General features: G+C 38.7%; 1 pseudogene; it reads right to left on the bottom strand.

The window, feature by feature from the left end:
• Positions 1 to 298: 298 nt before the first annotated feature.
• LOC121909696 overlaps positions 299 to 12,973 on the bottom strand; it is a 34,789-nt pseudogene continuing 22,114 nt past the window's right edge.

Raw genomic sequence — 12,973 nt, 5'->3', positions numbered from 1 at the left:
TAGGATGAGGGGAGGACATGTCTCTTCGCTTGATAACGTTAAAAGTAAAGTTAGACTGTGCTCTGCTTCCCAGCAAGACAAAGAGAGAGAGTGAGAAAGCAGCTGTGGTCGAGCAAGCTGTAGAATGAATGAAGAGAGGGAGCGCTGGTCGCGAGAAAGCCTGTGAATCAGATAAATAAAACATTATTCTCTGATTGTGTCAAGTTCTAGAGCACAAATAAACATGCCCACAGGCCCACACACCTCCGCTCGACCCTGCAGCAGTGGGCCGCACCGCCTAATTTGGTCTGAATACGGCCTAAGGACCCACCTCCTTCTTAAACTTGACATAGACTTGACATACTATGAGCTTAAGATATGATGGTGCCTGACCATTAAGAGCTTTGTAGGTAAGGAGAAGGATTTTAAATTCAATTCTGGATTTTTTTGGAAGCCAATGTAGTGAAGCTAAGATGGGAGAAATATGATCTCTTTTTCTAGTTTTTGTCAGTACATGTGTGGCTGCATTCTGGACCAGCTAAGGAGTCTTTAGAGACTTGTTAGGACAGCCAGATAATAATGAATTGCAATAATCCAGCCTGGAAGTAACAAATGCGTGGACTATTTTTTCTGCATCTTTTTGAGAAAGGATGTGCCTGATTTTTGCATCATTACGTGAGTGAAAAAGGCTGTCCTTGAAATTTGTTTTATGTGGGAGTTAAAGGACATATCCTGATCAAAAATAACTCCCAGATTCCTTACGGTAGTGCTGGAGGCCAGGGTAATGCCATCTAGAGTAGCTATATCATTAGATAATGTGTTTCTAAGGTGTTTAGGGCCAAGCACAATGACTTCAGTGTTGTCTGAGTTTAGTAGCAGAAAATTCAGGTCATCCAGGTCTTTATGTCTTGCTTGGAGTTTAGTTAACTGATTGTTCTCATCTAGCTTCATTGATAAATATATTTGGGTATCATCTGCATAACAATGAAAATTGATGGAGTGTTTCCGAATAATATTACCGAAAGGAAGCATATACAAGGTGAATAGTATTGGTTCATGCACAGAACCTTGTGGAACTCCATGTCTAATTTTTGCCTTCATGGAGGATTCATCATTAATGTGTACAAACTGAAATCGATCTGATAAGTAGGACTTAAACCAGCTTAATGCAGTTCCTTTAATGCCAATTAAATTTTCCAGTCTCTGTAATAGGATTTGATGATCAATTGTGTCAAATGCAGCGCTAAGATCTAACAAGACAACCACAGAGAGAAGTCCCCTGTCCGATGCAGCTAGGAGGTCATTTGTAACTTCCACCAGTGCTGTCTCTGTGCTATGATGCACTCTAAAACCTGACTGAAAATCCTAGAATAAACTACTGTTATGTAGAAAGTCACATAACTGACTAGCAGCTGCTTTCTCGAGGATCTTAGAAAGAAATGGAAGGTTAGATATAGGTCTATAGTTGGCTAAGATGCCTGAATCAAGAGTAGGCTTCTTAAGAAGAGGTTTAATTACAGCTACTTTAAAGAACTGTGGTACATAGCCTGTTACTAAAGACTGATTGATCATATCTAGTAAAGAAGTGCTAATTAAGGGTAAGACTTCCTTAAGCAGCCTAGTTGGGATGAGGTCTAAGAGACAGGTTGATGGTTTGGATGAAGAAGTCATTGAAGTTAATTCAGAAAGGTCAATTGGAGAAAAAAAATCCAAACATATGTCAGGTTTCACAGCTGCTTCTAAGGTTCCTGTGTTTGTGAATAAATTGGTGCCTGTTGAGGGCAGAACGTGATGGATTTTGTCTCTAATAGTTAGAATTTTATCATTAAAGAGGACCTGTTGTGCTCATTTCAGCTCTGAATTTTTTTTTGGACTGCACTAGATTAACTCTGCATGATTCACAGTTCAAAAAACTCCATATTTATCTTATACTGGCCCTTTATGCAACCCCTCAATATACATAGTTTCTCTTACACCCTGTTTTAGCTCCTGTCTCTTTAAGGCCCTCCCTATGAGCCCACTCTGTTCTGATTGGCCAGCTTTACACATCAGAGTTGTGTAACTTACCTGCTTTACTGCTTCAAATTAAAAGCTTTTAAATGACTAACTAATGGGAGACTTTTATTGTGAAGAATATACAGGAAGTAAAAACGTGTTCCTCACCAAATTAGCGGAGCTTCGTAGCTGCGCCAAAAACTGATCAAAATAACATATTTTGAGCTATTTGTTCAGCGGATCAGTTAGAAATAATGCAGGGAGGAACAGTACAAGCTGAAAGAGACACAGTGAGATGTTTTATGAAGAGCTGCAGACAACCAGCACACCTGTGCTGTATAATGGAGTCGTGGCTTGGTGTAACTACTCCCGGAGCGGAGCAGCGAACTCGTGTGCTGTGCACGTAGCAGATGTCCATATAAAGAAATCTGTCATGAACTGACGTCAGCTCAGGCTGAAAGTAGAAAAAACCGTTGGAAACCGAGCATTCAGAGCAGTCTGAGGCTGCTGCTTTTTGCTCACAAGGATTACTACTACATACATTTACCTCGTTATCTGACATGTCAGCCACACTTAACATGAATATCCGGCATTGTGACATTATATATATGTCTGAAAATAAGTAAAGGCATATTGTCCCCTTTAAAGAAGCTCATGAAGTCATTAATACCGAGAGCCACTGGGATACACGGATCAATAGAGTTATGACTCTTTGTCAGCCTGGCCAAAGTGCTGAAAAGAAACCTAGGGCTGTTTTTATTCTCCTCTATTAATGCTGTGTAATAGGCAGCTCTGGCATGACAGAGGGCCTTCCTATATGTTTTAAGACTACCCTGCCAGACTAAGCGAGATTCTTCTGGTTTGGTGGAACGCCAAATCCTTTCCAATTTCGTTGATATTTGCTTTGATTTGTGGGTTTGGGAGTTAAACCATGGAGCTAACCTCTTATGTTTTATTACTGTCCTTTTTAAAGGGGCAATGGAGTCAAGTGTAGTTTGCAGTGAGCCTGCGGCACTATCAGCAAGATTATCAATTTGGGAAGAACTAAAATGAACATAGGAGTCCATAGGAGTAGTATTGAGACATAGCACTGAGTTCAATACTGATGGAATAGCTTCCTTAAATTTAGCTACAGCACTATCAGATAGACATCTGGTGAAGACATTTTTGTCTAATGGTGTGTAATCCAGTAATAGGAATTCAAAAGTTATGAAGTAGTGGTCTGATAAAATAGGATTTTGTGGAAAAACTATTAAATGTTCAATTTCGATGCCGTAGGTCAGCACAAGATTGAGGGTGTGGTCATGACAGTGAGTGAGTTTATTTACACACTGAGAAAAGCCAACTGAGTCTAATAATGAGATAAATGCAGTGCTAAGACTATCACCTGTCCACATGAATATTAAAGCCACCTACTACAATTACTATAATAATTATGTGTGGAATTTATTCAGTTTGGAAAATCCCACGATCTCTAGAAAGCATTAGCTCAAGTTGGCTGGCTGACTCAACAGGGACTAGAAATCGTCTCTATTGCTAATTTGTTACTAAGGGTCGGCCTACTTGCTGGAGTAGTAAACTAGGTTTCAATACATAAGAGTATACTGACGTGAGTGATTGTTTTCTAGGTATTAGTCATACCCCATGTATTTCCATGGAAACAGAGATAACACAAGCAAAAAGTTTTTTTTATTTTTAGAGCGAACTGCCAATATGAATAAATTTTGTTTATATGTTTTATTTTGTTGGTAAATATTGTATACGGAATACAAGCGCCTCGCTCCTGACCGCATCACTGTCATGCCAACAATGACGGGAAAGCACACCCTCGAGTGTAATATTGCTTAATTGTATGACACCTAGGGGTGTTAGCTTGCTGTGTGTGTGTGTGTGTGTGTGTGTGTGTGTGTGTGTGTGTGTGTTTGCGGTGGTGGTAGTGCTGTGAACACATGATGAAATAGAATTGGATAAAGGCTAGTCTATGGAAAGCCCTTTTAGCATCTATTAGATATCCTTGATATCAAACTTAAGTGTCATCTACTAGTTCAGACTTTGGCAGTACTAGTTGGACATTTTGTCCAACTAGTTCGCAACTTTGTCGTACTAGTTGAACAAAAACTCGTACTAGTTATGTTTTTTCAGCAACTAGTGACACTTTTGGCCAACTAGTTCGGACAAAAGCCGTACTAGTTGAGCCCAACGCCGAACTAGTTGAGCCAAAATCCCAACTAGTTGACTTTTTTGCGCACTAGTCGATGACTGGACCCAACTAGTAAAGCTCAAAGTCCTACTAGTTAACTAGTGCGCTGAAAAAACGCCAACATGTTGACTACTTGAGCGCAAATACGCCTTACTAGTGGACTACTAAAGCTCAAAATGCTTACTAGTACTACTAGTAAGAGCCAGAATGTCTACTAGTACTACTAGTAGGAGCCAAAATGTCCACTAGTACTACTAGTAGGAGCCAAAATGTCTACTAGTTACACTAGTAGAGCTTTTTTGGCCTTACTAGTACCACTAGTGAGAGCCAAAATGCCCACTAGTCACACTAGTTGCGCAAAATGCTAATGATGAGACATGAAATGAGACTTCCAAATGGCTCTCTGGTTCAAAATAAAGAAAACCAACCAATCAGGACTCAGAATTTCATCATTATCCCGCCCGTTTCATGCGCATGCAGTCCACTAGTACTACTAGTTACCCTATTTCCATACTACTAGTACTACTAGTAAGTTCAAAAATGCTTACTAGTACTACTAGTAAGAGCCAAAATGTCCACTAGTACTACTAGTAGGAGCCAAAATGCCAACTAGTTGCACTAGTGGGCTGTTTTGACCTTACTAGTACTACTAGTGAGCGCCAAAAATGTTTAACTAGTTAACTAGTAACACTGATTTTTGCCTTACTAGTTAACTACTAGAACAAATTTCTTTTGACTAGTAAGGCTTTGTGCCGAACATGTAAACACTTTGACCGAACATGTAGGAACATTTTCGTACATGTTGACACTTTCCTTTAACTAGTTGAGCTTTTCGCCGCACTAGTAAGCGACTGCACGCAACTAGTAAGACTTTTCTTTAACATGTTGGGCTTTTTGCCGAACTAGTTGGCATTTTCAGCGCACTAGTCGACAACTTGGTCTTACTAGTACGCCAAAATTGCGCACTAGTCGACATCTGAGCGCAAGTAGTTAACTAGTAAAGCGTTGCGACTGTCATAGATGTTAACTAGTGAAATTTTTTTACGTCAGTAGTAATACTAGTCGCGCGCAGATGTCGACTAGTACGCAATTTTGTCGAACTAGTAAGACCAAGTCGTCGACTAGTGCGCCGAAAATGCCAACTAGTTCGGCAAAAAGCCCAACATGTTAAAGAAAAGTCTTACTAGTTGCGCGCAGTCGCTTACTAGTGCGGCAAAAAGCTCAACTAGTTGAAGGAAAGTGTCAACATGTACGAAAAATTTCCTACATGTTCGGTCAAAGTGTTTACATGTTCGGCACAAAGTCTTACTAGTCAAAAGAAATTTGTTCTAGTAGTTAACTAGTAAGGCAAAAATCAGTGTTACTAGTTAACTAGTTAAACATTTTTGGCGCTCACTAGTAGTACTAGTAAGGTCAAAACAGCCCACTAGTGCAACTAGTTGGCATTTTGGCTCCTACTAGTAGTACTAGTGGACATTTTGGCTCTTACTAGTAGTACTAGTAAGCGTTTTTGAACTTACTAGTAGTACTAGTAAGTTCAAAAATGTGCTACTAGTACTACTAGTCAGCATTTTGGTGCTGACTAGTAGTACTAGCAAACATTTTGACTCTTACTAGTAGTGCTAGTAAGGTCAAAAACACTCCACTAGTGTAACTAGTGGACATTTGGGCTCTTACTAGTAGTACTAGTAAGAGCCCAAATGTCCACTAGTACTACTACTAAACATTTTGAGCTTCACTAGTAGTACTAGTAACACGGAAACTGGGCAACTAGTAGTACTAGTGGACTGCATGCAAATGAAGCAGGCGGGACAAAGATTTTGATTGGTCAGTGTAGAAACTGTGTGCTGGACCTCTTAAAGTGCCCGCTCTGTATAGTAACTTGAGTTTTAGCAGCACTCATTTCAGGAAGCCTGTTAATTTAGTTTATTTTATATTAACATGAAATGGCAATTGAATGCATTTTGGTAGATTAAACATACAACGACATGAAAACCAAAGTAAATGTAACATTAATATTTTTATGTGTAGAAAATTTGCAACTACAGAGAATTAATTTTAAAAAGTCTTTTCTCTGTTCCTCCACCGCGTCTGCTTGGTAACACGGGGGAACTTCTGCTTGCCTGTGTTGTTCTTCCCAAACAGCTTATCTGAAGTGACAAGCAGAAGTTCCCCCGTGTTACCAAATTGTTGTTAATCATTTCACATACAGATGTCACTCATTTCAATGCCGCGGCCGCAGTGAGGAAGCTGAAATAATTGATCCAGGAGTCGCTGCAGTGCGGAACAACAACCAGCAGGTGGCAGATGAGAGCCGTCGAGATGCAGCTTCTGTCCGTCTCTCATCCATAGATTGTTTATAAAGATATATATTAATAATATTTATAATATAGTCTATGCTCTCATCATGCTCGACAAGCAGAGAGAACAGAGAAACCCCGTGAAGCTGTCTGAGAATTAGTTATAAGTTATATTGTCTGCTGGACCCGTTAAGTAAACTAACACGTTACAGTCTTAATTTCATAAAGGACATTTATATTATGATATTTAAACCAACCATCCGTCGACACAGTTTAGACCTCAATATACGAAACATGTAAATTTGTCCCCTCCAAAAATTGTAACCGACTGATCATCAGAAGCCGAAAGAAAGCTGATTGTTCTCCCCAGTATTCAGAGTTAAACTGACTCCAAAACGCGCTGGACATGAATCATTCACAGAAAACCTGCAGCGTCTCGTTTGTGAGCCAGTCTGTCTCATGACATTCATGAAATAATCATGAAATTTAATCTATCTAGTTATTTTCCGTGACACTCTGCACGACTTTCAAACTGATGTATTTCAGTTGGAAGTAGGTTTGTGCCTGCAGCGGCTTTTTTTCTCATTTGTTATTCATTTTTAACTATAACTACGTCACTCAACATTTAATCATAAGATATTATCCTTGATTTTATTTATTCATTTTAATATTACCAGCCCGGTGGGGCCGGAGAGGACGCGTATGAGTATTTTCCTCACTGTCGATTTTAGTATCTTTAACATTTCTCAACATACCGTTACTATGGTGATGACGCCAGCTAAAGCCGTAACATATAGTCAGTATAACATTATATAAAACTGCAGATTGGTGGTAACGTACTGTAGTGTATATTGAAGTGTAAAGAAAATAATGTGTCTATGTATAATAAACTCGATCAGCCTTAAACTGCGCAGTAAACAGAATTTGAAGCTCTGTGATTGGCTGACCGGAATTCCCGCCGACCGGAAGTGTTTTCCTCACTGTGATCGTGTTAAAGTTTTGTCTTAATGATATCTTTAAGATTTCTCAACACAACAACACCAACGTGTCCTCAGTAACTCAACAGTAAGATAAGTTAGTGTTAAGGCCATCAGTCATCATTATTTCTCCTCTGATTCTGAGTAATAAAGTAGTTTCTGTCAGGTTGTGGTAGCGGAAGGCTAGGGAAGAGCATTGTGTTGTGGGCGCGTTCGACTCCTGGTTTTGCTCTCTGCCGTCAGTTGGCTTCATTCCGTTTCAAACTGCCGCCGTTCCGCCGCAACCCGAATCCAAACACCACCATGTCTGTTTAGAAAAAGCTGTTTTATAGCCTGTGATTGTAAAATGTGAAGTTGCTCTTTTAATGATATATTTCCAAGAATGTGTGGCTGAGTATATTTAATATGAAATCATCTTTCTTAAAACAATAAAACCCTCCAACGTTGTGTGTTTATAAACGGGATGAAGACGAGGTTATAAAACTGGACTTAATATTTCACTTCCATCATCAAACTGGACTTTAGATTCTGCATAGCATTCAACCCCTTACTGTTACATAATCTAATTATTTATTAATTATGTTAATAATTTCCCTTAATTAAAATTAATAATAATGTATTATTAATTTATATAATTTATTCTCTTGTCACTTTCATATATTTCATTCACTTCAATTCTTTGTCCATATTTGCTCTGTACAGTCAATATTTCATTTCAGGTTTCCACTCTATAAATAGACTTTAAAATTTCAACTTAAATCTAATATTGCTTTATTGACTTAATTATTATTATTATTGTTATCATTATTATTATTATTATTATTAGTAGTAGTAGTAGTAGTAGTAGTAGTAGTATTACCTTACTTTTGTGTATTTTCATTCTTGTGTGTTGCAGATTTTTGTGAGCAAACACCAAGACTCATTTTCTGTATGTTTGCATTGGCTAATAAAACAGATTCTGATTGAATGAGCTGCTGTACGTCATACTGACATAAAATCCCAAAACCAAGAATCATAATCAGGGTTGTGTGAATAGTAGCCCAGGGCCAGCCGTGGTTTAGGCCACATAGACGGTCCCCTAGGGCACCAAATAAGGGAAGGGGCACTGAGTGAGTTACTGACAGGTTTGCTTGTTCCTGTTCAGCTTTGGAAATTGAGCAGTCGATGGGTTTTCATCTGTTGATTTTCAAAGCCTTACTTGTCGTTCAGCCACCAAACACTCATTGAATGGCACCTTGACCTCCACTTGCCTTTTGTCCAGAGAACTGGGAGGATTTGTCTGGGCCGGAGGTATAAATGTTACACTTCATTTTAGTGCGAGTGTGGAGCTATTGTTGCACTTTTTGGGGCTCCAATTTAAATCTCACCTAGAGCACCAACATAGTCAGGCTGGCCCTGTAGTAGCCTACCCTCACCCTAACCCAAGCCTACAGTAATGTACTAGACTATCAGCAGTATAATAATCTCTGAAGGTGACTCATTCTGGTCACTATTTCCCCTAAAAAAAAAAAAGAAAAAGAAAAAAAAGCTTCATTTTATACGTAGCTGCTTGAAGAACTCTTTAAAATTTTCTGTATTTCTGTATAAATATGACCTCAAACATGATCAGATAGTCCTAAAGTCCTAAAACTAGATAAAGTGAATCCAATTAAACAAATGAGATAAAAAACAACAACATTTTTTAAATCTTTTTCGTTTATTTATTGAGGAAAATGATCCAATCTAAGATATTTGTGTGAAGCAAAAGTATGTGAACATTGACTGTAGCCACTGCAAGAGAAGCCTTTAGTTTCCTAGACGTTACCCTGGGGTCTGTTGTGGCCTCCTGGACTATTACACACCTGCTCTTGGTGTGATCTTTGTTGGTTTACCACTCCGGGGGAGGGTAACAGTGGTGTTGAATGTATTCAGTTTATATACAGTCTGTCTGACAGTTGACTAGTGGAGTCCAAACTCTTTAGAAATGGTTTTGTAACCCTTTCCAGCCTGGTGATCATCAGCAACTCTTCTTTTAATGTTCTCAGAAATCTCCTTTGTTTGAGCCATGACACACTTCCACAAACCTTCTTTAAATAAGGCGGGCCTCCCAGACTCACACTTGATTGTCGTCTTGTTGATTGATCTTGGTCCCTTTCAAATGAAATGATAATCCTAGAGGTTCACATACTTTTGCCACACACACATATGTAACGTTGGATCATTTTCCTCAATTAATTAATGAAAAAGATGAAAAAAATGTTGTTGTTTTTTATCTCATTTGTTTAACTGGGTTCACTTTATCTAGTTTTAGGACTTGTGTAAATGTCTGATCACATTTTAGGTCATATTTATGCAGAAATACAGAAAATTCTAAAGGGTTCACAAACTCTCAAGCAGCACTGTATCTCAGTCCTTCAAAGTTGTCTCTGAGACCAGGTCTGGGATGGTTTGTATCTGTGAAATGAGAAAATTAAAACTTTGACGTAGAGTTAAACCAAACACATCGTTGGAAAGGTCTCGACCTGGAGAGTAACATATGTCAGTATGAAGGTTCTACAGGGCTCCTGCTAAGAAATATTGACCTTTGAACCTTGACCTTGGTGCATGTTTGAAGGCTTATAATTCAGCAACATAAGGGGCTTCAGACATGAGACCAACTGTTATCGAGAGCTCTGGACCTCAGCTACCATGTGAGTAGAGTCAACAACTGGGGAGGTGGTAAAATATGGTTAAAATTAATTTTCACATATTTATCAATTAGATATTTAAAATCTGATTACATACATGTGTTTACTGTCCCCTTAAACTCCTCAGTTTACTCTCAATCAACTATTTACAACTTCCAATTGTAGGAAAAACAGTCATGTTTATAAAAAATAAAAATACAATTCCCCAGAGACAAACACTGCATCTGGACCGCTCGATGTGCCACCTGCTGGTTGTCGCTGCGCACTGCAGCTGCTCCTGGATAAATGATTTCACCGTCTTCACTGTAGTCACATCAACTGAAATGAGTCACATAAATAACAGCCGTGCTGCTAACATATAGGTGTTATGTGCTTATTGTTGATCAAAGTGAGCCTGACAGAGTTTATTTTTCTGATATAGGCTCATTCATTGTTTATAATGTAGTTAATAAACAAGGTGTAGTAGTCACATTTGATTTTAATTTTTGAACATTACTGTATATGTTGGATGAGTTACTGCCGCTCATCAGCAAAAATATAGTATATTATTTCTCTGTGGTTACTTGGTTTTAACCATCACCACTGCTAAATAATGTGACGATATGATATGAATGATAAAATGTTCATATGACCGAGTTGAAAGGAAAAAGCAAGAAGCAGAGCAGCTGCTTTTCTGTTTTAGAAAATGATTACATAGCTTTGTGTTGTTTAAAAAGGCAACAAGGAAAATGAGTCAAGCAGTAAACAACAGAAAAACAATTGAATACCTTTAGATTAATTTTTGTTAATAGAAAAAGTAATTAATTCATGCTTTATTCTGCATGGATAGTAAGCAAAAAGCTGGCGGTTAACGACAATGAAAACTTATCAGGCTTTACAGGGTTAAATTTTGGCCGGGTGGAGTTCTTGCTGGAGAGCCAATAGGAAGGCACAATGTCCCGCCTCCTGATTAGCATTTAATGCAACTAGTGCTACTAGTGGGCATTTAGTCTCTTACTAGTTCAACTAGTAAACACTTTTAGCCTTACTAGTAGTACTAGTAAGGTCAAAAACACCCTAGTAGTGCAACTAGTGGGCATTTTGGCTCTTACGGGTACGACTAGTAAACATTTTGTCTCTTACTAGTAGTACTAGTAAGGTCAAAAATGTGCTACTAGTACAACTAGTAAGCATTTTGGCTCTTACTAGTAGTACTAGTAAACATTTTGGCTCTTACTAGTAGTACTAGTAAGGTCAAAAATCGCCCACTAGTGTAACTAGTAGACATTTTGGCTCCTACTAGTAGTACTAGTGGACATTTTGGCTTCTACTAGTAGTACTAGTAGACATTCTGGCCCTTACTAGTAGTACTAGTAAGCATTTTGAGCTTTAGTAGTCAACTAGTAAGGCGTATTTGCGCTCAAGTAGTCAACATGTTGGCGTTTTTTCAGCGCACTAGTTAACTAGTAGGACTTTGAGCTTTACTAGTTGGGTCCAGTCGTCGACTAGTGCGCAAAAAAGTCAACTAGTTGGGATTTTGGCTCAACTAGTTCGGCGTTGGGCTCAACTAGTACGGCTTTTGTCCGAACTAGTTGTCCAAAAGTGTCACTAGTTGCTGAAAAAGCGTAACTAGTAGGAGTTTTTGTTCAACTAGTACGACAAAGTTGCGAACTAGTTGGACAAAATGTCCAACTAGTACTGCCAAAGTCTGAACTAGTAGATGACACTTAAGTTTGATATCAAGGATATCTAATAGATGCTAAAAGGGCTTTCCATACTAGTCAGCCTGGCTTGTTAATGGCTCTCAGTAGTAATGACTTCATGAGTTTCTTTAAAGAGCTCATAATTATGGAAAGCCCTTTTAGCATCTATTAGATATCCTTGATATCAAACTTAAGTGTCATCTACTAGTTCAGACTTTGGCAGTACTAGTTGGACATTTTGTCCAACTAGTTCGCAACTTTGCCGTACTAGTTGAACAAAAACTCCTACTAGTTACGCTTTTTCAGCAACTAGTGACACTTTTGGCCAACTAGTTCGGACAAAAGCCGTACTAGTTGAGCCCAACGCCGAACTAGTTGAGCCAAAATCCCAACTAGTTGACTTTTTTGCGCACTAGTCGATGACTGGACCCAACTAGTAAAGCTCAAAGTCCTACTAGTTAACTAGTGCGCTGAAAAAACACCAACATGTTGACTACTTGAGCGCAAATACGCCTTACTAGTGGACTACTAAAGCTCAAAATGCTTACTAGTACTACTAGTAAGAGCCAGAATGTCTACTAGTACTACTAGTAGGAGCCAAAATGTCCACTAGTACTACTAGTAGGAGCCAAAATGTCTACTAGTTACACTAGTAGAGCTTTTTTGGCCTTACTAGTACCACTAGTGAGAGCCAAAATGCTAATGATGAGACATGAAATGAGACTTCCAAATGGCTCTCTGGTTCAAAATAAAGAAAACCAACCAATCAGGACTCAGAATTTCATCATTATCCCGCCCGTTTCATGCGCATGCAGTCCACTAGTACTACTAGTTACCCTATTTCCATACTACTAGTACTACTAGTAAGTTCAAAAATGCTTACTAGTACTACTAGTAAGAGCCAAAATGTCCACTAGTACTACTAGTAGGAGCCAAAACGCCAACTAGTTGCACTAGTGGGCTGTTTTGACCTTACTAGTACTACTAGTGAGAGCCAAAAATGTTTAACTAGTTAACTAGTAACACTGATTTTTGCCTTACTAGTTAACTACTAGAACAAATTTTGTTCAACTAGTAAGGCTTTGTGCCGAACATGTAAACACTTTGACCGAACATGTAGGAAAATTTTCGTACATGTTGACACTTTCCTTTAACTAGTTGAGCTTTTCGCCGC

This window comes from Thunnus maccoyii, chromosome 13 (assembly GCF_910596095.1).
Source record: "Thunnus maccoyii chromosome 13, fThuMac1.1, whole genome shotgun sequence".
Taxonomy (NCBI): Eukaryota; Metazoa; Chordata; class Actinopteri; order Scombriformes; family Scombridae; genus Thunnus; species Thunnus maccoyii.
The sequence above is the reverse complement of the archived record's forward strand: the minus strand, read 5'-3'. Positions and strand labels throughout refer to the sequence as shown.